Genomic DNA, 27,179 nt, shown 5'->3' on the forward strand with positions numbered 1-27,179 from the left:
GTTTAATGTCAGCTGTGATGTTATTCACTTTTGCAAACAATGAAATCGCTTCAGCGATGGAACTGATAGGACAACTTGACCAAAACATTACTAATACTCTTTTCTCCTCAAATCACCACACAGGTTTTCAATAGGTCTTCTGACTGAGATGGGACTAGATTTTACTTACCATTAGATGTCCTACTCGAGCACTATGTCATTGAAGCCTTAAGTGATCAACCACGTTATTTTGAATCAAGTGTGGAAGCTTCAAAAAAGCCTTGATCAGCCATTGTTATCTGTAGTCGATGAGGGCAGACAGGCAGGTGAGTTTATTCAGGTGAACCAGGGATGTTGAAGCAGAGAAAGACATCTGTCTATGTAGGTGGAATTCCAGGATGGTATTGGGGCTTTGGTGTGGCAGCAGAGGAAGAAGCAAACTCAGTACTTCTGCATTACTTGTTTTGAACTCCATGTTCCCTTGTCTTTCCTATGTTGAAGAGTTACCAGGGAGAAATGGACCTCTTTGTTACTGATGGTGTACTGATTATCAGTTCCAAGGCACCCTGATCAACTTAAACATGTAAAGCTTAACTTTCAAAAAAGCTGTAAATGTCTTTGCTTGTGGACATTTTGGATTCCCACTGTCATATTCTTAGATGTTTGTTTGACCCACATGCATAACCACACTCAGGAGACAGGAAAACAGTTTAATTTATCTGGTCTCGTTTCTGAGGTTCACAGAGAGCATTGGTCTGGTCTCACTGACAGGCTCACCTAGCTTCTCGGTAAGCTCTGGAAGAAGAAGAGTGCAGGTTGGTAAACTTGGTGTCAGGTGGGAAAATATTTCAATAAGTTACAGTCGGCTTACTTGTTGCCATGGAAGCTAGGAGCTGGGAGGGAACTTCTGGTCGGGGTCTTAAGAGCAGGAGTCCAGGAGAGGTCCAATAACAGAGCTGATGCGTTTCTTTGTCTCAGGTTGACAATCCTACTGAAGCCACAGGGTTTACCATATTTAGGAGCCAAGCCGCCAGGCAGATTCTTGAGGAACCAAAAGGTTGAACTGTAGATCTTAAGGGTTTCCTGAGATTTTCCGGTCCTGGGGGTAGCCTTTAATCTGTCCGCACCCCACAGGTAGAAGTACTGAAGCAAAGCAAGAATACAAGAAGGGTTAGTTCTTCTTAGCATAAGCGATATATATATCAGGTAACCTAAGGCTCGAGGTTTACCACATTGGCACAACACTCAGGCAACGAAGGACTGGCACCTGGCTCCCTAAATAGTCCTCATCTGGCAGACACAATCAGCAGCAAATCTGAAACACCTGTCACTGGATCCACTCCTTACCACCTCAGGTGGTAAAAACAGGGAAAAAGAAAACTCACACTCTCAAGCCCCAACACCCACGGTTTCCCGTTTTTCAGGCAGCCATGTCTTTATCCTCTAATAGCTGTTGAATGCGAAGCTGAAGGCTGACAGATTTGACTGATCAGATGGGATTCAAAACCAGCTGAAAAACACTGCACAGCATGAGATGGTGGAGCAGTGAGGAGCAGAGCATGCTGGGATAGGGGATTCAGCTGTACTCCATGCTGTCAGTTACTCACTAAGAACAGCTGTATTATTCCCAGGGGGAACAACCCAAGCCCTGGAAAGAAATTGTAAAGTTGACAGAGAAGAACAGAAAGATTTGTATTAATGCACCACACAAGAGCTTCCCTGGAAAACTTACATGTTCAAATTAAACAATCCTGTAAAAATTCTAACTGTCATAGCATCTGAGCTTCAAGAGGGACAGCATAAGCCTTGGATACAGTTTGGAAAGTCTTTATTGTCATTTTGGCACCAGACTCACTCTAATAGCTCTTGTCAGACTTGTTTGGACTCTTCAGAGAATGTTTCATAGCTGTTACTTTAACATGACTTAACCTCAGAGCTACATTTCTTACAAAAAATCACTCCATGAATTATTTTCAGAAGTTTTTTTGGCTTGTGTTACTTAGAATGGAGGCGGATGATACTCTCACTGTAAAAGTGGCTATTTGGATGCATGGTCCTTTCAAAGGGAATGGGTCTTGTCAAGGTGGTTGCTAAAATGTCCAATATGTCAGGAATACACTCAGCAAACTATTGCATATCTGCCTTGTTTTTCAAAAAGATATTTGGCTTTAAGTAAATAACAATCTGGCATTTATTTTCTAGGCATCTATTGATACACTAGTAATGCTGATATAGTATACACTCATACAAAAGCTAGGGTTTATGTGGTGTGCATTTCAAAGACATGATGTGATGTTAAATAAAATGTACCTCAAAAAGGCAAAATGTCCCGGGGAGCAGCAGTTGTGTAGAAGAAAATGCCATGTTGATGTAAGAGGTGAGACAGGGCAGACTGGTTTGAGCTGAGGAAAAGTAAGAAGTTCAAATTCCCCCTTGTTACAAATAAAGTATGCTGCATACCATGTCTGAACACACAATATGATGAAGCTTGAGGCCAATGGACTTCAGCAGCAGAGTTCTTTCCACTGATTAGTGAGAAAGTGATAAATCATATTTAGCATGCTGTTTGTTAAATAAAACGTAAATAAAACAAGACAAATCATTATTTCCAAAATGTACACTACTTGCTTATTTATACACCTATTCATTATCTTTTGAATGATGCCTGTCTTAGATAAAAAAAAAAAAAAAACTTCATGTCTGTATTAAAAAGTATTAAACCTAAATCAACCATGTATTGATATTGTTTATACATTTTAAACAATAAACCACCACTACCGCCACCAGCTTTCCTACGGTCACTGTCTTGGACCTCTTCAGCACCTCTGACAGGCCAAGGACTGTACTCCCACTGACGTCCAGTCTCGGTCCATGGTTTATCGGTTCTACTAAAAGCTAATGCAGAGAATTATGCGTTTTTGACCTGTGCAGTTTAAAAAATCCACATGATTTAAAAACGCTCTGATAAAAACGAGGCAGCCCTTTTAACTGTAAAAACCTAAAATCGGTCAAAAACAGAGCTGCATCCAGCCCCAGACCATTAACACGTCTGAAAATGCAGCTGGCCACATCCCTCCACACAGTATCTGGAGACCCTAGTAAATACTTCTGTAAAAACAAATACGGAACGAGGCCGTCTTACTGGCCAGGTGGACAAGGCCCTGTCCCCCCTCCTCTCTCGGTAAAAACAAAACAGACTGCGGCACCCAATGTAGACCGCTCCAAAAACTCCACCATCAGAGACTGGATTTTTACCAGCAGGTCGGGTGGCGGATCTAAAACAGACAGTTTATGCCACAACTGTGATGCAACCAAGTTATTCAAAACCAGGATTCTGCCTCTGTAGGACATGTGGGAGTGAAGCCATTTCCACTTTTCTAGCTTGCTCTTCACTCTCTGTGCAACAGTTTCCCAGTTTTTTTCCACAGTGGCCTTGTCCCCTAAATAAATACCAAGATACTTAATACCATCCATTCTCTATTGGAGGTTTTGGGGGAGAACTAGAAGCCCTTCAGGCCGCCCACCTACAGCAAGGGCCTCACTTTTTGTCCAGTTCACCCTGGCTGCCAGTAAAACAGAGAACTTGTCAACAACTTCACATAATGTAGTTACATCTTTTTGATCATTCAAAAAAAACACAACATCATCGGCAAATGCAGATAAAACTACATTACTGTTAAAACCAGGTAAAACAAAACCATGAACACACGAACGAATTTTCTGGAGTAGGGGTTCCAGGGAGAGCGCGTAGAGCATCCCCGAGAGCGCACGGACCTGTCAGACGCCTCTACACACTCTAAAATGAGCACACAGACTACCATTGATTTTCAGCACACTCTCAATGTTACTGTACAATACCTGGATCTTGGCAGTGAAGCCAGCACCGAACCCGAATCTCTCCATGGTTTGCCAGAGGAAGTTGTGCTCAACGCAGTCAAAAGCCTTTTCTTGATCTAATGCGACCAAAGTTGCTTTTAAACCCAATGAACTGGAGACTTCCAAAACATCCCCTGCTGGGGACGCAATAGGTCTGGTCCCTATGGATGACCCGCTCCATCACTCCTCTCATCCTGTTCGCCAGGGCTTTGGAGAGGATCTTATAATCCGTGCAGAGGAGGGAGACAGGACGCCAGTTCTTTATATCTTGTCAGTTGCTCTTCTTCAGGAGAAGGGCAACTACCACTCTGCGAACTCTGCCAGACTCTCATTGTATACCTCCAGTAGATCTTTTGCCACAATCTCCCAGTATACTTTATAGAACTCGATGGTGAGCCCATCGAGTCCAGGGGCCTTTTAGCCCTGCATACTCAGGAGGGCTGTGTGGAGTTCCTGCAGCCCCAGAGGGCGCTCCAGCTGTGATCTCATCTCCTCAGAGATTCTGGGGAGTTCATCATAGAACTTTCTCGACAGCTCTTCGTTCCTCTTATATTCACTCCGAAACAATGAAGAATAGAACTCCACAGCCCTCTTCTTGATCTGCCCCGGTTCACTCAGTCGCTGCACTGTTTCCGACACCAAGGAGTGGATCAGTTTCCTCTGACCACATTTCCTCTCCAAATTAAAGAAGAAGCTGGACGGTGCATCCATTTCCTTGATGGTTAGGAAACGGGACCTGACCAATGCGCCTTGCACCTTGTTTTTCAGCAGGTTTTCTAGCACCTTTTTAGATCTGAGAGCTTCTAAGTGCTCTCATTTTCCCGTGGCTTCGCTCAGATGTTCCAGTTCCACTATATTCATCTCCAGATCTCTAATAGACCCGGCAAGCTGCCGTAGAACGCGCTGAGCTGCCAGATGCGGCTCTGCATGATTACGGTCTAAAATCTCATTCTCGGTGCAATTAAAATCCCCTCCTTTAAAAACATAGTTCTCATCCCCACACCTTCTCCCCAATTTGTTCTAAAAAACGCTTCTTCTCTGCACTGGAAATAGAAGCATAAATGTTAATGAAAACCACGCTAAAATGATCAAAACATGCCTCGACTAAAAGACACCGCCGTTGAATAATGTGCTTGATTTCAAAAGAGTTTGGGGGAAACCAGAGTGCAGGGGTTGGGAGGTGCCATGGCTCATAACTACCTCTCCTTTCGATTCTTTATGCCATTCTACCTCATAAAAGAGTCCATATTGGGTAAGAAGCTAAAAGAAACAAACCAACAGACTATAAAAAATATAAAGTGCTTATGCATTTCACTTTTATTCAGAATTGCTTTCTAACTTTACTCATCATCTTTTTCAGCCTAAAAACCTGTTGTTCTGTAAAATCCACTTCATCTTTGTGCCTAATATGGTAACCAGCTGAAAAATAAAAAGTTCTTAAATCAGGGAAAAACTCTCAATCTTCACCCATCTCAGGCCTTTTATTTGCTGCAAAAAAGTGAGATCCGACTCCGCAGGGGATCTGGGCTCTGCACTATTAGTTTGTGTGGCAGACATTTCGCTGACGTCGGAAAAGTAGCTCTCGCTATCGCTACTGTCTGAGTCCTCCGTCCATCCTTTATTCATCTACTAGCTAACCTGAGTAGCAGCCACAGCATTCTTCCTCTTACTATGCCGTGTTAACGGGCACAAAGCCTCCGATTCCAGAGCCGGTGGTCTGGAGGCCAGCGGCGAAGGAGCTGACAATCTAGAGGTCTGTGATGAAGGAACAGACAGTCAGGAGGTCTGCCGAGCATAGTAGAGGACCCTCTAGGAACTCGGTGGAACTCCAGAGGCTTGAAGTCAGGCTTGGTCTTCACGGTGCCTGGCTATCCCTCAGAGGCTGAAGCAGCTCCGACGGGACCCTCGGAGACAGATGCAATGCTGACGAGACCCTGGGAGACAGATGCAGAGTCTGGGGGACCCTCGGAAGCCAGAACGAGGACAAGCTGCTCCTTGAACCCCTCAGAGACAGGATCCGGCGGCATTTCCTCCTCGAACCCCTCGTCTCTGGGTTCAGAGGCCAAAACGAGGACAAGCTCCTTCTGGAACCACTCAGGAACAGGCTCAGGCGGCAGTTTGTCCTCGAACCCCTCATCGCAGAGTTCAGGAACCAGGACAAGGACCAGTCTCTCGCTGAAGCCCCGGAAGGCCTTTAGACCAGGAGCAGAAGCTGAGGCATCGCCGAGACCCTCAGTGGCTTGAGCAGGGGCTGAGGCGTCGCTAGGATCCTCAGTGGCTTGAGCAGGGGCTGAGGCGTCGCCGGGACCTTCAGTGGCTTGAGCAGGGGCTGAGGCGTCGCCGGGACTTTCAGTGGCTTGAGCAGGAGCCAAAGCATTGCCGGGACCCCCAATGACATGAGCTGAGGCGTCGCCGGGACCCTCGATGACTTGAGCCGAAGCGTCGCCGGGACCCCAAATGCAGCAGCACTCTGAAGACCTGACGTGGTGTGGACCGCAGCAGCACTGTGAAGACTTGGAGAGGATGGAGGTAGGCAGCAGTAAAACTGCCTTATTGCTGTCCGGTAATCTTCCTCCAACTCTCTGACCTTGGCCGTGAACTCAGAAGAGGAATATAGGAGACTGGCCCTCCTGAAGCTTTTAATCTGGCGAGCATAAAACCTCAAATGCTCCTCCAGCTCCTCAGGCGTTGCCACAGAACCCCGGACTGGAGCGAGTGAAGACGGCATGGGCGGAGCCGCAGCGAGCCTGGGAGATGGTGCTGTGGCAGACGAAGACGCGGGAATACTCGCTGCATCCTTCACATCAGCTGGCAGGGAAACCACCGCTCCAGACGTCACAGCAGCGGCCATGGGAGACTCCTCCTCGCCCACCGAACAACAGGAAGGTGCTCCGCGCCAGCATCTCCTGCAGCGGGAGGAAGACATTGGCTTTGCTGCCGAATGAAGAGGAGGAGAAGATGAACGGCGACTAAAGGGACCTGTCCCCAGATATGGAATCGCCATCCTGGATCCATCATAAGCTGACTGCAGCACAGACAGCCCTGCTGAATGGTGCAGCTTCTTCTCCGCCTCCCGAGACAGGAACATAAAGAGGTCCATGGAGGTTACCTGATGTTCATCCGCGAGGTCCATTGTTGGCGGAAACATTGTGTCAGGGTTTGTGTAGTGGAGGACCCCGGAATGCAGACAAGCTGGCAGCATGACGGTAGGTGAAATGATTTCAAGAACAAAACTTACTGGGTGATGGCAAAAATTGACATGGGCAGGCTGGCAAGAGCAAAAGGACAATACATGAAATAAGAGCAACGATCCAAAATGTTTCCGCGAAGAATGAACAGAACAGATGTGTATATATGGAGCGAGAACCAGGTGAATCGCGGAGACTGAATACTAGGTGCAGGTGAACTGAATAACATTAATTGACAGACAGGAGAGAACAAAACGTGGCTGGAGCAAAACAGAGACTCTTGAATACAAACTTAAACACAACTAGGAAACCATGAAACTAAAGCATAACCAGATCCAAAAAACCTAACTTGACAAAACATGAACTAGAAGACATAAACTAAAGCATGACCAGGAAAATAACAGAAGCGTTATACAAAACCTATCAATAATAATAATAAGAAGAAAAAGAAGAAAAAGAACCCAAAAACACCCACAAATAGTGACAATAGGAGCAGGCGCACAGACTTTTGTTTTGCCAAACTTTTCAAATTTGGAAGCATTCCTTTTTGGCCCTTCCACCACTCCAAGTGATCTGATTTACTGTCAACATTTACAGACAACAAACAGGCAGGAAGAACTGCAGTCATCTGCTGAGTGATGATGTGGAAGTGGAAAATTTCTTTTTGAACAAACTTCCATAGGTTTTCTATTTTGGTGCATCTAAGGCCACAAAGTAGGTGACCTTGCTACACCGTGATCAAACAGCATCACATCTGCCAACATCTTCGATTTACCCCCACTTTTACTGTAGGATTCGCTAAATAACTTGTCGAGCTATGTCAGTGGAAGGGTCTGCAAATTTAAGGTACCATATTTTCCGCACTATAAGGCGCACTTAAAAACCATTAATTTTCTCAAAAAATGACAGTGCGCCTTGTAATCCGGAGCGCCTTATATATGGATCAATTGGTTAATTGGTTGATCCATACTGGTTGTACACGGCGCTCTGTCAAAATGTTTCAGTACGACTGGTAAACTACGGCATTACGGCTACCGTAGTCAGGGGTGTCGCCGAAGTAATAGCGGTAAACACCTGTACTGTGCTTACTCCTAGTCCAACACCACTTGTGTGTGTATAACGTTTGAATGTACTGTTGCAGGAATTGCCTGAACTATATGTGATTAGAAGCTCAGTGTGTGGGGTGTATGTTTCGTGTGTGTGTATGGAAGATGTTGACATTACTCCTCCGGACAGAGGTGGCGCTGTGTGCTGCCGTAGCTGAGAATCAAGAGTGAAGGAGTGACGTCGGTATTATTGTGTGTGTGGGGTGGGTAGAGACGGCGACCGGAGCAGCGGTGTATGAATCTGTAAGCCCTGTGTTTTTACGTGCTGCAAAGTCATTAAAAAGAACCCCGAATCTCGTCAACAACTCAGTGTTTTGATGCTGTTTCTTCATGCTCAACTCAGCAACGTATGAGTGAGGGAGTTAACCCCGAGGAAACTAGTAACTTCGGCCGTGGAGAAAGCGTCTCCCCTGTGTCATCAGACTACGGTCAGGGGACAGAAACAGGAAAGGTTAACAGTACTAACGTTTGATTTAGTGCATCAAACTGTTTCTTTTACGTGTTTACTGAATCAGGGAAAAGTTCCCTTTCACGTTTTAACTAACGTTTGATTTTAACTTCAACTTCATAGACTCCAATGCATTCCTAACGTGCGGTTGGCTCTATTCAATAGAATTCTATGTAGAGGAGACCTTACCATGAGAGTGAATGGAGTTATCAGAACGCTGGTTTGTAGTGTATTAATAAAGTTTGACTGACTGACTTATCTGACTGTTTTGTTGACATTCTCTTTAGCACAGCTCCATCTAGTGGATGCATAACGCAACCCCAGTCAAACGTTTGACTGCAGTAGCTTCTATTCTATGCGCCTTATAATCTGGTGCGCCCTATATATGAAAAAAGTTCTAAAATGGGCCATTCATTGAAGGTGCGCCTTATAATCTGGTGCGCCTTATAGTGCGGAAAATACGGTAATCCAAGATGCACCCTTTGATGGATGAGGTCAGTGGAGAGTCATCTTGAATTGCCAAGATGCTGGAATGGAAGACATGTAGCACCAGTTTGATGTAGGACACTGTGGCAAAGCCCTCCAATGAAAAGGCACTGGTGAACTGCTTGATGGGTTCTAGGGCATTGTGCATGGACACAAGGATTTCCTGGTCATGACAAGTCAAAATAAGTTGGCTTGTTTTTTTGCCTGAGGCCAAAAGCTGAGAAATAACTTTGTCCTGCTGCAATACCCGGTCAATTGTTTTATACTGGGACCCCCATCTGGTGAGACGTGCTAATCAGCTGATTTACAGGGACCTTTTCGTCTGTCTGGGAAGTAGCACGGTCTCCCCTCATCTTCCAACGGAATGAAAAGGCTACTATGACTTATATCTGAATTTGACTTTTTTGACATTTCTGATCAACATTAGCCCCTCTTTGCTTTTGGGCCCTTCTACCAGTTTGGCAGCTCTATATCTCCTCACAATGTCCTCTCAGCAAGTCTGGAGTATGAAGTAACCAAATTAGTTTTTATATGCTTGTGGTCTATTTATCAAGAACATGGCTATATATTTGTTTTTCGTCCTCAAATATTTGTCTTACCACTTTTCGACTTTCTATTTAATAGTCAGATCACAGTGAGACAGGTAGGTTGTCAGTTGTGAAACCTCTATGTATCTCTATAAACAAACATGAGATGACTTTTTCTATTCTGAATATGTCTCTTATTTTATGTCCTGTCACTGATACATGAAGTGAAAACAGGTCCCAGTTCACACTGACCTTTTTCCTGGTGACAGCTCTTACTGTTCCCATAGTGACAAGCTGAAGACTGGGTCTGTCTGACCTAGGTGATATTTACCGTCACAGTCATGCTGAGACGAAACAAACATTTTGACATGACTGGAAACACAAAGCTTTTTTTTCTAGTTTACTGAATGGTGCTGCAATTGAGTTTCATTATCTTGCTCCAGTTAACAGATCCATTTTACTGTTTCATCTGATGTATATATAAAGAACAGAAAATCTGACTTCTGAGGTTTAATTAGTTACTTAATAAATGTATTTAATTAATTTCAAGATTTATTATTTAGTAGTGTATTGTTTGATCTATGCAAAACGTTCCTATTTTGTCTTCAATAAAGGTTGTTCTCTATTAGCATAAAGGTGTCTTTGAAGGTTGGACAAATGATAACTTTATATAAAATACATTTGTTATGGAAGATGTATTTTTTCAGTTTTTTGTTCCAGTTTTGTGTATTTATCTTACAATAAATACTGTTTGCTAAGCTTTGCTAATTTTAGCATCAGAGCGACCGGTCAATTAATCGAGTGTTAGTGGCTATTCTCGTGTTTTTTATAATTCTTTTAGGATTCAAACCAAAATCTATCACAAATACCTTCCTTTACCTCAGCCTATCTCAGATTTTTTTAAAGTCCTATTGGTCAAGTGATTATATATCAGACATCTTGCTAGCAGTTTTGGTAATTAAGGGCACAAAAAGCATCTTTCTTATTAGACTTTAACTTTATATACGTTTCTAAATACAGAATGTCTCTTACTAGAATAATTATTTACCGATTGCTTCTTACGTGAACCCTTTATAGTGTTTATTATAACTATAGCTATTTATTACCATAACAGGTTTGGTAATACTGTAATGATATTACAGTATATTAATACTATAATAATTAAGCGATTTTGTTTTTGTTGCTAGTAAATATTTTATTAGGACATGGGTTACTATAAAAAATCGGTACCGGACTCATGTTAGGTGTGGCTTCTCAACAAGCTAAGGTATTTGGGCAGCAAAAAATTTATTATTATTATATTTTTAAACAAAACAAACAAAAAAACACCTGCAGTTCTAACAACCCTGGGGGAATATGCACAACCTCAATTACATTACTAAAAAGACAGATTTTTTTTAATTCTATGGCCTGAGCAGTGCATTAAAAAAAGCTCTGACAACCACAAACGTATGTACAAACTAATGTATTTTATTGGGATTTTATGTGACAGATGAACACACAGTAGTACATAATTGTGAAGTGGGCCGACAATGATACATGACATGTTGTTTTTGCTATTATAAGTCAGCAAAGTGTAGCACAGTCCACCTGTGTGTAATTCAAGCTCAGGCTAAATACAGCCATTCTTTAAAAGCCTCAGAGATTTGTTAGAGGACATTAGCGAAAATGCAGCATAATTAAGACAAAGGCAACTATTTATCATGCACTCCACAAACATGGCCCGCATGAAAGAGTGGCAAGAAGCAAATCATTGTTAGAAAAAAACTAAAAGCACTCCTCTTTAAAGTTTGTCACCAGTTGGGTATTTTACAGGAAAAAGATGAAAGAAGGTGTTTTGGTCAGATAGAATCAAAATGTAACATTTTGGCCTAGCATATGAAGCAATATGTGGGAAGGATTGGCAGCACTGCACATAAATCTGAAAACACAATTCCTTCTACGTCAAAATTTGTGCCTATAATCTGCCAAAATTAGCACAAATGTGTAAGGGTGTGAAAACCCTTGCAAGGCAATGTAGGTTTCTCCAGTGCCGTACATTAAAATAGGTTTTTGTGCCACTGAGATCATGCTGAGTTAGCTTCTTTGGTGACTCACCAGTTAAATGGCTTATTTGTTGTGTCTGTAGGGATGTGAAAGTGTTAAACATTCACCTCTAAAATACATATAATTTAACCAAATGCTAGTTTATTTTGACACAAGAGATAAATATAGTCATAAATTGTTAATAAATTCAGAGAATCAACTTAATTAGTTGGTTTGTATACCTCCTCCAGCAAGAAATATGACAGCTTTTCTCTCTACGCATTAGGCTCAGTTAGTAGAAAACTGGAGAAACTATCTGGATTCTTTCTCTTAAAGCCTTTATTTTAGCAAAGACTGCAAATATTGAATAAATTAACTGTTTGATGTTGTGTCGGTCTTTGGTTTCTTCTTTGGTGTCTGGTCCTCTGAAAGGTCATAAGAAAGTGCCTCTCGTTTCCTCATGAATCTGCTCTAATCTCCCATTTTGCAGTGAGGAAAAGTCTTGCAAACCCCTTTTTGTACCCTGTGTTGTTTCCAAAAAAGTCATCAGAGCTCAGAAAGTCTTTTGGAGTTTAAGTCCTCTGCAAAGTGGCAGAATGAGGCCTAGCAGATAGATGGCATTATTCGGCTCTAAAATTGGAAACCCATTAACAGCGAACTGGCTGATTTGTCTGCGGTGTCCAACCCAGCCCGCCTCGGTGACCCACGACCCAGTCCTAGCTTCGCTAATCGAATCGCTTCATTTCTTCATCCTCTAGTCTCATCAGACACGCTCTTCCCAAGACACTCATATTCTTCTTCTTCTTCTTCTTTCTGAATAACGCTGAGCAATGCTGAAAGAGAAGCCTCATCTGCGGCAGGCTTTGGGATTATAAACCAGTGCGCCAAGCTGCAAGAGATAATTGGTTTTGGGAGGTGGATGAGTGGTAAGAAAAGATTTATCCAAATAGAAAACTAAGTGGAGGCATAAAGTTTGTCAACTTGCTTTACAGATGAGAGTAAATATAGTCAAAAGGTGCACTTCAAAAGAATAAAATTGTAGAAGGAGAACAAGTCTTATTCAAATAGGCTGTATACCTCTTTAATTGTATGAAATACATTTTGGTTTTAAGCATTTAGCAAACACCAATCAAAGCAATAAAAAAAACATCTGTAAACATACAGATTACAGGCCTGTTTCAAACTGATGTTTAAAGTTTCCCTTTTGGCTACATAAACTAACTGCTGTGATTGGCTTAGCCTTGAGGTCACACATTTCACTAGCACTTGGCAAAAACATCAGCAGTATTACAAAAAATATCATCTCCTGCTATAGAAACACAAAGTATCCTGGGTGTTTCAAAACAGCTCCCTAAACATTTGTTTTCTTTCCATATTCCTAATTTATGGGATACATGATTCCTCCAGCAGTAATCCAGTTACAATATTTTTATTAATATCCATATTAGTAAGAAATTAAAAAATGTTTTTTTTTTGTTTTTTATTTGTTCGCCATTATCACCAAAATTACATGAACTAAATGCTATAAATACTCACTGTATGTGCAATGAATCCATTTAATATGAGTTTTACTTTGTGAAATGAGTGACAAAAACAATTTTATATTTTTCCGATATTCGAATTATTTTTTAAATTCAGATGGCAGAGTGAGAATCACACAACTATTTTTTTGTAGAGTCAAGCTTCATTGGCACATGTAGGCAACCTGCCTTTTTATATGGTATGTCTGAAATGTAGTGAGAGAAAAGATTTTATAGGTGGGCCCGCCTACTGCTGGTACATCAGGACATTTACCAGGTGTTGTTTGGTCTCCTGGATTTGGAGGATGATACTACTTTTTTGATGTCCTCCAGAAAAGAGAAACCCAGTTTCCTTTCTTTCTGTATTCTTGATAAATATTAAAATAGCATGTTTCTTGTAATTGAAATTGTGTGACTAATTGTTAAAAAAGGATGCTGGGTGTGAAGACCTTGACTGCAGCTTTAACTAAGCTGTCTTTCATCTCATCATACCAAATATTAAATTAATGTACATGTAATTGAATTATTTTTGGAGTGCCATGGTGTGTTTCTAAAACCTTTCGGATCTCTCCACCCAACTTTATGTCAACACAATTTTCTAACATGGTTAATGATCAGAACACCCGAGCATGTCTGGGTACTGAGTAATCCCCGCTAGTTGAACATCTGTGATTCTAGTTTACTTTTTGATTCATGGCTGAAAAGATGGGAAAGCTGAAAAGCTTCTATCCTCAACTGTTTAAGTTTTGTTTTTGCCTGCAATGTTTCTTTTTTTAGCAACTATCAAGATCTGACTATCTGTTAGCATAAGACTGTGGATTCGCCTTTGAACCTAAAGTCTTACTTTGTACCTCAGCTCATGGAAGATCAATATAAAGGCAGCCAGAGTCAGCCCTTTGATCCTCCACTTCTCCATGCCATGAACAAGACCTCAACATTCTTAAACCTCAGGAGCTCTATCCCCATTTGCAGAAAACAACCAAATAGGCAGTGAATCAATGTTTTGAAGCTCAGTTCAGCTTCAAACTGAATGATGCTAAAGTTACCAGTCAAATAAAAAAAAATCACTCAATCCGGTTATTACATAATGCTTGTAACACATAATAACCTATTTTTATAGCTTCTCTTTGACTGGCAAATTAGGCATTAACTATCCAAGTGAATTTTAAAAAAAACTTTCCGAAACCCAAAACATTGCCAAAATATTCTTCAACTGTAAAGTAAAACATACCCTTGAATGAATTTGCATTCCTGAAGTGTTACTACACTTTAAGGACTACGTGGAAAAGTAAGGAGAATGATGCAAGGATGTAAAATAGATGTGGTGCTGTGAATAGTTTCCTCCTAAGAGGCAGTGGAGAAACGTCTAACACGTCAAGACCTAGAAACACTCAAGTTAATTGCCAGCACCACAACATTTTAATTATGCTCACCATTTTTCACAGCTGCTTGGAGAACAGAATATGACTCTCCTTGTTGGGTTTTCTGCTGCAATAAGTTAGTTTTGTAGGTGTAAAGTACTTTAATCCAGTTCCACTATGACCCAGCTCACACTCTGCAATGTGTTGAATTAAATGTCCAGGACTGATCCAACAATCTCCTGTGATCCAACTCAGGTGTGTTTATCTACACTGTCAACTGTTCAGCATTATTACATTAAACGAATGTTGCAGAGTTGACCTGCTGTTCATATCGCTGGCCCAGGACGCTCATACTGACAAGGAGATTGATGCATTTATCAAGCAATATGCAAACCCAGGCACATATTTTGTAAAGTAAGCATAGCATTATCTGCTAGAGGCTTAAAGTCAGCAATGAATGCGTGAAACTAACATGTGCAACCAGACACGTCTAAATCCCCCAAGCAGTGAAAACTTAAAATCCCACAGATAAGAAAAACTAGTTTTCAACCAATTCCCATATAGTATAACAGTTCACTGCACTGCTCTGTGCGTTCAAATTCAGTTTAAAATGAAGTCTTTCTGCTTTACATGTTCTTCTTCTTCACCCCTAAATCTGATCTTCATGTATTGCTTCACTTGTAGCCCAGTTTAACTTCAGGACAAGACAAGATAGAGCAACAAGCACTTTTTCAGAAAAAATCTCTGAAAGCATGCAACGGTTCTGTTTCTGTTTTGGATATGTCTGTGTTCCAGGTCTATCAAGCCACTCATTGCCTTTGCTTGTAAAGAACCCCAGACATATCTCCCCCTCGGTGACATTCTCCAGCTCATTCTGGGGATCACAAAGTTGACGGAATTCCTCTCTCCATATGTCTAAACCTGAGTCCATCCACCCAACAAAGAAAGCTCCTTTCAGTCGCTTGTATCCACAATCTCATTCTCTAGAAGTCTTCAAGCAGACTGGGACTGAGATGGCTTGAAGAATATCTCACCTAATGCAGGCTGGTTGCCCAATTTAACATCTGCTAGAAGTTCATCCAAGTCATAAATGTAAACACCCAGAGAAGATGTAGTAACAGATCAATTCACTCTCCTAATCTTTGTCAGTGTCCAGAGGGGTTGGTTTGAGGTTGTGGGTAAGAGGAGTTCATGGAGAGGTCGGATATCATGTGAGCAAGGTGGCAGTTAAGGACAAGGCTGTGGTTGCAAATTTCTGCAAAATGGAGCTAATCACCTGAGATAAATCCTCAACAAGGCAGTGAAAAATTACAAAAAGTGTTTAAATGCTGTAAAACCAATGAATAGTTTTTTTACTGAATATGGAGAAGGCTCTAAATAACTTTCCACAAGTTTGATCTATCTGAGTCCTAGTTATTAAAATGTTTAGAAAATTTTGAATAAAACATACATAAAGCTGGATTTGTATGTAAACATTGTTCTGCTGTTTACGATGAATATAATTTTTAGTGTCAAAGACTTTATGCAAGTTCATCTCTTTACACAGGACTATTTATGACCTGCAGAAAAATTCCGTTAGCCGGATTGTTCAAACAATGTGTTGTTCCCTGGAAGTATTGTTGTTGCAAAAAGTTTAAGTTATATTCTTCCTCAGTCAGATGGTTTTGTGGGTGTTTTCTTTGCTGCTCTTCCTTCCCAAACTGTAACTTTTTTACTGCCAAACTGAAGTGAACGGAGCTCTTCTGAGTGAAAAATGAAAGACTTTGTAAACTCTGCTTCCTCTCTAAATTTATGCACTCTCTGACTCAGTTTAATGTGGCAGACACCTCTCAGCAGCTCTGCTGACGAGAGGAACATATCACACCCGTGTACCACGGCGGCAGCAGACTACTTCGCAGAACCCCCACCCGCAACAAACCACTGGTTTTTCTGCCTTATTTAAGAAAAGATCCGTCTCCAGCTTTTGCTCCTGACAGCTGGGAGACCGCCTGTCATCTTGTCTGCCAGCATCGCAGACGACGACGCGTGACAAACTGAGATGGACACACACACTCCCTCTCCTCCTCTATCTGACTGAGCCTGTGGTTCCCCAAGCTCAGAGCACATCTGAGGCATTTATTCTTCATTCTGCTGAGAAACGTTGACTGAACTCTCCTAATCCAGTCAGAAAACAGATGCCAGATGCAAGGTCATGAAACAACAATGTGTACACACTATGAGAGATATGTGCATACATAATGCCATACAAGAGTTTCCATACCCCTCCAACTGTCCTCAGATGGGAGAATCAGTTGACAGGACAACTGTCAGTATACACTCCACATTTCTGGCCTTTATAAATGAGTGGTAAGAAGAAATTGCCACTCCAATCTGATTGAGCATGAGCTACTATGCAAAGAAGAGAAGGCCTACATTTCTCAGTCTCTTGGTGTGAAATGCTGAGGGAGACATACAGTATTTCAAGAGACTTGCAGCTTCAATTGCAGTGAAAGTTGGCTCTACAAAGTATTGACCAAGGGGTGGCTGAATTCAAATGCTTTACACACTTTGCATATTTTGATTTGTAAAATGTGAACAGATGTAATAGATCGTGTTAACATATTTATTTTCTCCATGTCTGACAATAATTCAGACCTTTTATCTGTTTTAGGTTGGTATACATAAAATTCCTCATTGAGCTATGGAAAGTTGGAACATTACTCATAGACAAACATTTTAATCTGAATCAATTACTTAATACACTTTGGGTATCTTCTACAAACTTCCCACAATTTCAGCTTCTCCTTTTTCATTTTGGCTTTGTGATAACACTTCCAAATTTATTTTGTTTTGTCCTAAAGACACTATGTGATTAGTTGGGTGCTTTGCTTAGGGTCATTTTTCAATTGGGAGAATTATTTGTGCCCTGGCTTTAGCTTCTTTGCCAATGTCTTGAGATGGTTCTTCAATATTTGTGCATTTTTCCCTTTTAAAGCAAAACATATGCACAGCATGATGCTACCACCTCTGTACTTTAAAACACATCCAGTCTGATGTGTTTTATGGCTGGCAGGCTTCTCCTTTTTCCTCCAATTGTAACAAAAGTAATTTTGGTAATATTTTAGCTTTATTAGACCACAGGACATGTCTTCAAGAGTTTTCGTATCCCTGAGTGCATTTGCAAAATAACATCTGTTTTGTGTTGCTTTAGGAGTAATGTTGTCTTCCTTTCTGAGTGGCTTTTTAGCTCAAGTAGGTAGAGAAGCAAGGGTGGAGACAGGATTATCAAGAAGTTGAATGTCAAAGTCAAAGAACACATTGGAGCAAGAGGAAAAAAGATACTTAGATACTTATAAGAAATAGATGAGAAAAAGAGATGAAATGGATAGACTGAAGACATGAGGTGCAAAGAAGAAAACAAATGGGAGGAGAAAACAGAACAAAGTCAAATGGAAACTAGGATGGAAACATGAAAAAAAAACAAATTGTTCATAAAGAATTTCAATGGAAAAGTCAATTTAGGGACAATGTAAAGCAAAAAGAAAAAAGCAGGAAAATCACCATCCAACAAAAAAAGAAAAAAGGGATGAAAATATTGTGAAAACATGAATGGTTCACTAAGGGTTACAGAAGGAGAGGTATTATTTGGCAGGGGAGTAGTGAAGGAAATGTAATTTAATCACCTAAGAGACAGTAACCACAGCAGCAGTATTTGCCCTCCTATTGTCCTCCCTGTCCTGGATATATTAGCTGTCAGTCACTGAGAATAAAATATTAACACATGTATATACATGTATCCAGCCATTTGAAAAAAAAAAGGAAAACTCACGCTATCATAGTTTGTGTTTCTTCTAACATACAGCTACGAAAAAAGCATATATTGATATTTTAATATCAATTTAAACAATACTGAAATTCAGCCAATGTAAACAAACAGTCAGTCATTTTCATTTTCTACCGCTTATTCCATAGTGGGTCATGGGAAGCTGGTGCCCATCTCCAGCAGTCTACGGGCAAGAGGCGGGGTACACCCTGGACAGGTCGCCAGTCCATCGCAGGGCAACACACAAACAACCATGCCCACACTCATTCACACACCTAAGGGCAACCTACAGAAACCAATTAACCTAACAGTCATGTCTTTGGACTGCGGGAGGAAACCGGAGTACCCGGTGACAACCCATGCATGCACAGGGAGAACATGTAAACTGCATGCAGAAAGACCCCTGGCCGGAAGTCAAACCAAGGACCTTCTTGCTGTAAAGCAACAGTGCTAACAACTGCACCATCGTGCAGCCCCAAACCCGTTCTAATTTTTTGTACTTTTCTAAATAGGATGACAGAACAATTTAGCAAAGTTATCTTAATTCTCAATTTAAGTGATTTAATGATTTAGTTGATTAAGTGTATTTTAAAACCTTTTCAGAAATATTGACTTTACTCCAAATAAAATGTTTAGAGATTGTTAAACTCTTACAGTAACTAAGGAGTGTGCCGAGTGAAAAGATCCCCTGGAGCCAAATAAAAACACTTCTAATCGAACACATAATTGAACCCAGGCCCTTCTTGCTGCAAGGCAACATCGCTACCAACTGCGCCACCTTGCAGCCCTGTAAACAAACAAAAATAAATAAATAAAATAGCTAAACTTTTCCTAAAATGTTATTTAAATATGCTAAATTTTGGTAAGGAATAAGTTAGGACAGCCCCATATTTACTTCCTCTTAAAGTGGGAAAGATTGCAAACAGGCATATAAACCTCAGACCTGAGTTTGGTGTGCTCCTGACAGTTGAAGAACACGATGGTGAGATACAAAATGCTGTCTGAGGCATTCAGACAGCAGGTTGTAGCAGCTCATGAGTATATGCTAAGAGAGCTAAAGAGGTCTCAAGAAAATAACCATCCATTTCACTGTATAGAAAGCAGTCTACAAGAGGAGGACATCTGGGGTAAACAAACTGCATTCACAATTCTAAAATGTTGAAGTATAAAAAAACAAAAGAAAGTTAAACCAATTTGCATTATCATGATAAACTTTTGCTCAAAAGATATTGTCCTTATTTGCAATAAAATCAACAAATAGTCCTTTTTAGACTTATATCTGTGACTTTTAAGTTAATACATTCTCTTTGTAAACTGTAAAACAGCCTTTTAACTGTGTGTGAACTTTTTAGCCCCAAAGTCAACACCTTGGGTCTGCCTGCAAGGAAAATTACATTTTCTTTTGAAGTAACTTAATTTTATAACAAAGCAGAGTAATGTATTTTAGCCCCAACATACACATTTCTTCAAAGCGCCAGCTTTAACTGTGTTTCTCTGGCCCAAAAGTCTTTAGTGCTTTAATTTATTTTTCAATATACACCAAATGCCAGAAAACATTTAATCTCTATATTCTGTTTAAGGTAAGTTAAGGTTTTGTTAAACAATAATATGTAGCAACTACTCAACAGTTTATTTGGCTTAATACAAAATAACAACTTTAAAACACCTTTCATCACAGTCAAAAAAACTATTCCATACTTCTTTATAGCAACAATCCATCCCAATCCAAAAAAACCTCCACACTTCTTATCGGCCATGTAAAAAAAAAACTAAATAAACTCTTAAAACAATTGTTGCAAACAAACAGAAAATATCTTCAGGATTTAATTTCATACTTAGTGTTTGTCTATAAAAATGGAGAGAACTTGTTTTTTAAGATTGTACTTTAACCCTTAGATGGATAAGTGGGATGCAAAATGTGTTACTGAAATCATGCCCTTTAAAATTGCAACTTACCTCTTATAAATGTTGCAAAATTTACGTTTTTTTTTATAATACTGACTCAAGCTTCCAAACGTGCGTCAACGTACACACGTATTTCCAATGGAATTTCATGGGAATATATGATTAATAATCATATATGATTAATAATAATGATAAATAAACTGAATTGAATTGAATCATCGGTGACTGACACTACATACAGTACATCTACTTGTGATTTATTGATTATATCTCGTGTCACCTCTAAAGATTCTTTAACACTGCAACATCTAAAACATCAGTATTATCTTATATTCGGGGGAGTTGCAAGTTTCTATAGTACATGCCCAATACAGCCGTCAAGTATGGCTTGAACATATTCCTGGTTTGTGATGCATGTATCACCTACGCAACAGATGGAATACATGGGAGACAGCCTAGGAAAGAAATTCTGGTGAAAACATTGTCCGGCATGAGTGCCGTCTTCACTGTGCATTTTGTGCAGCACGTCCTGGAGAAAGATCTTGCCATTGCGGGGACTCTACAGACATCCCTTCTTGGGAGGTCCACAGAACAGAACTTGGATTTAATGGCAGCCTCACCATGGTCAGCTGCATCAGGAATAAAATGAATGACTGTTGTGCTCTTGAGCACATCGCATCATAGCAATGTGGTGATGAAAAAAGAAGGAAACAAAACAGAGGTCATCACATAATACAAAAAAACCAAACGGGGTGTAGACACCATGGACCAAATGGTTGGCACTTACACTTACAAGCATCAAATGCAGGGTTGGCCCATGGTGCTGTGTTACAACATTCTTGACATCACCACCCTGAATAGCTAAACCTTTTCCACAACTCAGCACCCTGATTTAGAGTGGTATCACCACTGTATGTCAGTTCTTTCTCACTGACCTCTCTAAGGAGCTCGTCACACCACACATGACAAGATCTTTGAAGCAATGAGAGGGTGTTGAGGGGACAAGCCACAACTCAGCCATGGGAAAGACTGTAAAGTCAGCAGTCAGTGTGGGAAATTCTATGTACCTGTGTGCAATGATCACAGCCAAAGACATGTGGTCTGCTACAACTGGTTACAGTGAAGCTACAGGACAGTTACACAGATACAAAAGCTATTCCACATACACACTCATGCACACACACTCTAACACACACAGACATAAAAAATGGATATTAACATCGTTCTGGTGCTGTTGTGAAATTTTCTTTTCAAATTTTCAAAATGTTTCAAGAGTGATAAAAAACTAAATTATTTCAAAATGAAATCATTCTTGCGTGGACACAATTTGTCAGGTGCGGTGTAACGGAGGACCCCGGAATGCAGACGAGCAGGCAGCATGATGGTAAGTGAAATGGTTTAAGAGGTGTATTTATGGAGCAAGAACCAGGTGAAACGAGGAGACTGAATGCTAGGTGCACGTGAACCGAATAACGTTAATTGACAGACAGGAGAGAACAAAACGTGGCTGGAGCAAAACAGAGACTCTTGAATTCAAGGGCGGATACCAGATGCCCACAAGAGTCCGGACAAAAACCAAAAACAACCCGAACAGGGCAGGCGGAGGGGGTCTCGGCAGGAGGGCCAGAGACAAAAACCAAAATACAAAGTTCAGGCGGGCGACCAGGACGTTGCCCCGAGCAGGCACAAAGGTCAGGGGGGCAACCAGGATGTCGTCCCGAGCAAGCACAAAGGTCAGGTGGGTAACCAGGATGTTGTCCCGAGCAGGCACAAAGTTCAGGTGTGCGCCAGGACCTGCAGCACAGAGTCCTGGGCGGTCAGCGGCGAAAGTGTGGAGGCTGACAGAGGCGTAGAGACCGTGGAGGCCGGCGGCAGCGGCGAAGGCGAAGACAAGGAGGCCAGCAGAGACGAAGAGGGGGGTCGGCAGAGTAAGAGGACCCTCGGTCTGGGGGTCGGCCGAACAGAGTAGAGGACCCTCCAGAAACTCGGTGGAACTCTGAAGGCTTGGAGTCAGGCTTTGAGTCAGGCTTGGAGTCAGGCTTGGAGTCAGGCTTTGAGTCAGGCTTGGAGTCAGGCTTGGAGTCAGGCGATCCCTCATAGGCTGAAGCAGCACCTGACGATCCCTCATAGGCTGAAGCAGAGCCTGGTGATCCCTCAGAGGCAGATGCAGCGCCGACAGGACCCTCGGAGACAGATGCAGAGTCTGGGGGACCCTTGGAGGTCAGAACGAGGACAAACTGCTCCTTGAACCCCTCAGAGACAGGATCCGGCGGCAGAGGTGGGCGGCAGTAAAACTGCCTTATTGCTGTCCGGTAATCCTCCTCCATCTGCCTGATTTTTTCCCTAACCTCAGGAGAGGAATACAGGACTGGTCCTCCTGAAGCTCTTAAATTGTCGTGCAAAAAACCTCAACCGCTCCTCCAGCACACCTGGTGCTGCAGCAGAAACCTGGGCTGGAGCGAGCAAAGAAGGCATGGGCAGAGCTGCAGCGAGCCTGGGAGACAATGCTGTGGCAGAGGAAGACGTGGGATTATTTGATGCAATCCTCAGGTCAGCGGCCATAGGACCCGCCTCCTCGCCGGCCGAACAACAGGAAGGTGCTCCGCGCCGACGTTGTCTGCGGCGAGAGGAAGACATCAGCTTTGCTGCTGAAAGAAGGGGAGGAGAAGATAAACGGCGACTAAGAGGACCTGTCCCCGGACATGGAATCGCCAAACTGGATCCATCACAAGCCAACATGGACAGCCCTGCAGAACGGTGCAGCGTCTTCTCCACCTCCCAAGACAGGAACGTAAAGAGGTCCATGGAGCTTGCCTGACGTTCATCCTCGAGGTCCATCATTGGCGGAAACATTCTGTCAGGTACAGTGTAACGGAGGACCCCGGAATGCAAACGAGCAGGCAGCATGATGTTAAGTAAAATGGTTTAATAACAGAAACTTAGTTCAGCAGGTGGTGCAAAAACAGACATAGACAGGCTTGGTATAAACATGAAATGACTCGAGATGATAACAGAGTAAAGTGATCCGTAATGTTTCAGCGAGGAATGAACAGACAGAGGTGTATTTATGGAGCAAGAACCAGGTGAAACGAGGAGACTGAATGCTAGGTGCAGGTGAACCGACTAACGTTAATTGACAGACAGGAGAGAACAAAACGTGGCTGGAGCAAAACAGAGACTCTTGAATACAAACTTAAACACAACTAGTAAACCATGAAACTAAAGCATAACCAGATCCTAACTTGACAAAACATGAACAAGAAGACAAAACTAAAGCATGACCAGGAAAATAACAAAAGCTTGATTCAAAACCTCTCAAGAATAATAAGAAGTACCCAAAAACACCTACAAATCATGGCACAATTATAGTACAAAATCTCTTAAAAATTATTATCCTAAACCAAAATTACAAAAATACCATGAAAACAAATTGATTGTAACATGGGTCATTTTTGGCCCACTTATGGAAGAGTGTAGGGTCCTATCTCTCATGCATCTAAGGGTTAAGACCTTTCGGTAAGACGTTACCTAAGGTGATGGGGTTTGAGTCTTACTAGAATAAATTCATATGTCTGTGGAGAAGGAAATTGTTTGCACAACAGCATGACCATCAAAAGAGAAATAGTTATGTGAAAAACTTTAAAATCTTAACAGAATCTGAAAAAGCACTATTTACCCCTTTTAAAGATATTGCTCATAAATGTTTAACCCACTCAACATTGTAGCGATGGGCATGATAGATTTCAATAGATGATGATAGATGTCACTAAATGGCAAAAGAGACTCAATTAAATAACTAAAACTATTTATTTATACATACAGTATTTGATTTATTTTACAGATGTTAAGGGTAGACCTTACTTTGAAGTTCTAAAGAAACTTGTAGGTTTTTAAAACATGCATGTGAAGATTGTTGGCTTGTTACATCGCTGCATGAGAATATTTGGCTGATCTTCACACACAAAGCCTTTTTAGTAGTTTAACTGATTATTCGCATCTTCTTTATCCTGAAAATTGCAAAGGGTCCCTAATGAAATTTTTGCTACATTATAGCTATTAAATGTTAAACCTTATTATAATGCTACTACTTGTCATACTGATTTTGTTTTGGACTCTGGTGGAAGCAACAAATACAGACACTGTGGATAGCTGTATAAGGTTCATTAAACAAACAAGCAAGCAGAGTCTCAAGGTGGGGGGAGGAGAACTGAGAAGGAGAAAATGGAGTTAACACTGGAGGCCAGTGGAAAGTTGTAAAGGGAGGATGTGTTGAATATAGTTTGGTCTCTTACTGTTGCTGATTAGAGGGAATGAGCTGTAGGATATGGTGCGATCATCTGAGGGAAAGTGTGTCATCGTCGGAGGGTGACGGTTTGAGGATTGGTTCAGGCTGGTGTCTCGTGTCAGGCGGAGAGCATAGGAGGGCGGACAGGCAGGTAAGAGAGAGATCTGAGAGAGATCCAGCAGCTAACAACAGGAGGGCAACCAGAGAAGCAGCAAACCGGTACACTGAGGCAAATCCCAGGGAGTTACTTCTGGAGTCCAGAGGAGAAGTGCAAGGAGATCAGTGTTGGCACTCTAGTCAGGACGAGAGGCGATGTCTACGAAAAGAGAGAACTATTAGAAAAAAGTTCTGAAGAAATGTGGTCAAGAGGGTAGGTTCGGATTACCAAGCTGGTTCGTAAAAACAATCTTACATTAGCCTCGAAGACGATGCAACCCTTTTATGCTCCTCCTGATTGCCGCTTGATGACCTGCAGCTGTGGAACAGCACCTGCCGGTCACGCCCTGCCAGAGAGAGAGAGACACACCAACACAAACCAATAGCTCCCAGCTCAGGGGATGCAACACTACTTGGGTCTTTTGGAACACTATATTTTTTGTAATGATCATTAGGTGTTTGAGTTTTTTGAGTTTCTATTGTCTCTTTTTTGTATTACTTTGTTGTTTATGTTCCCCAGTTGTTCCCGGTTTAGTTAATCCCTTTGTGTATTAGCTTCATAGTTAATTATTGTTTTCTTTGTACATTATCTCTGTTAAATTCTCCCTAGTATTTTTGTATCTCTGTTTATCTCCTCTGTGCTAATTAGTCTCCCTGCTTGCCTTCTGCCAGGTGCTCATCATCAGCCTCTGAATAATACACCAGCATCCTATGTCATTCTCTATTCGTCCCTCAGTATTTAAAGGGGAAATATCATGCAAAATCCACTTTTTTAGCCTTTTAATACATTTTTTTGTGTTCTTGGAGTCTGTAGGAGAGCAAAAAAGTTGAATTTGGTCTCTCCAGGTGCTGCGTAGATATCTTTATATTCTGTTTGGGACATATTTTTTAGTCTGTTCAGTTTTCTCTATCATCTATTACATTTTTCCAACTGTTATGTCACAGTATTTGTTGCGGAACAGCTAAATAAGGTCATGGACTTCCAGCTGATCAATTTCGCATATCCGCCATATTTATTTCTTGCTGAGACTTTGTAGTCCAAGCTCAAGTATGTCTACTCTGAAAGACGATAAGTTGGTTTGGTTGTTGGGTTAATTTTAGAATTAAGTTTAGAATTATCTTAGAATTTTTGTCTTGTTTCTGCAGCACTAGATAATTGTTGTCAAACTACAAAAATGGCTGAACGGGGTGGACTGGAAGGCTCTTTGACCTGGAGGGGAGTGTGAAGTGCCTCAACAGCATTTAAAGAGACCACACCAAAGAGTTGCTCCCATGCACCTCAGAACAGGAGTAAAAGAGGAGGCTGTGGAGATACAGTAACAAGGAGTTCAGACCAAAGCATTGCAGTTCCATTTTATATAGACCACAACTGAATGATTTAATTGTGAAAAGGAAGGATTTAAAAGCATGATATGTCCCCTTTAAGTCCTCTGTGGGTCATTGTTCTCCGCTAAATCCTCCTAAAAAACCTCCTGACTTCTTGCCTGTGACTCAGCCATGTTCCTTGTCCTGTTCTCCTTGTGTCTTTTTTAGTTTCCTGTCTGCACCTGGGTCCTCCTCCGCAACCACACCTTATGACAATTTTAATGAAAACCTATACCCAGCGCCTTACAGGTGTGAAAAAATTATTTCCTCTTTCAATTTGTGTAAAGGTTTCCTTGTCTTCCCAATTATTGCAGCTCACCTCATATAAGATTTATGAGGAGGGTTTTTATGTGTATCACAGCTGAAGAGAATGAAGCATCATTAGAGAGTTCTCAAAGGGTTTGTTATGTTTCAACTCTACTTTAGTCTAATAAAGGCAACCAAATGATATAGGGGTTAAATACTTGTAAAATTGCTATCTTCATAAATAGCTGTTATGCACAAATACAGCATTATATATTTACAGTGTTGATTTTACAAATAACTTATTAAAAAGCCATCCAAAGCAAACTTTCCCCTATAAAATAACTTTATTTAATAAATCCTTAAAATCTTCAGTAGGGCTGAGGATTTCTGATTACAACTCTATATCCTATCACTATCTGATAACTGAGGCCTTCACTCTGACAAGATTTATTCAGTAACATAATAAATCATGGTTTTAGAAATGCTTTTATGTTTTTTCTCTTAAACTTACATTTAAAATGTTTTTAGAATTTTCAGTAACTGAAATCCCTTATTTCTAAAAATAATATCTCGGGGCAGACGTTTAAAATTCACACAGACAGAAGGCAGAGAAAACTGGGTCAGAGGCCAGAAACATTTTATGCAATGTTTGCCGTTTTAAACCCTGCCTGGAAAAGAAATTCGGCAATGTTAGCATCTTTCTTTTTGATGATTACTCACCAGACAGGCTTAAAGCAACATGCAACAAGAACACAAATGAACTGTGTTAGCTCATGATATACATGCTTAGAAGCTCATTGTGAAACAGTACAGGAACATTTCATTTTAAAAATGCTTCATTTTAATATATTCTATCGTGCAAAATCTGCCTGACAACTAAAATCTGCAATAACAACATAGATAT

At 41.2% G+C, this 27,179-nt stretch overlaps 1 long non-coding RNA gene across 1 annotated transcript; it reads right to left on the bottom strand.

The window, feature by feature from the left end:
- On the bottom strand, nt 1–25,225 carry LOC124879853. Its single transcript, XR_007041139.1, has 4 exons — nt 24,921–25,225; nt 24,516–24,824; nt 851–1,122; nt 1–774 (listed from the first exon to the last, which is right to left on the bottom strand). It is a non-coding gene; the product is annotated as an uncharacterized LOC124879853 (long non-coding RNA).
- Between the last annotated feature and the right edge of the window lie 1,954 nt (nt 25,226–27,179).

Source organism: Girardinichthys multiradiatus, chromosome 13 (genome assembly GCF_021462225.1).
Source record: "Girardinichthys multiradiatus isolate DD_20200921_A chromosome 13, DD_fGirMul_XY1, whole genome shotgun sequence".
In the NCBI taxonomy this organism is placed as follows: domain Eukaryota; kingdom Metazoa; phylum Chordata; class Actinopteri; order Cyprinodontiformes; family Goodeidae; genus Girardinichthys; species Girardinichthys multiradiatus.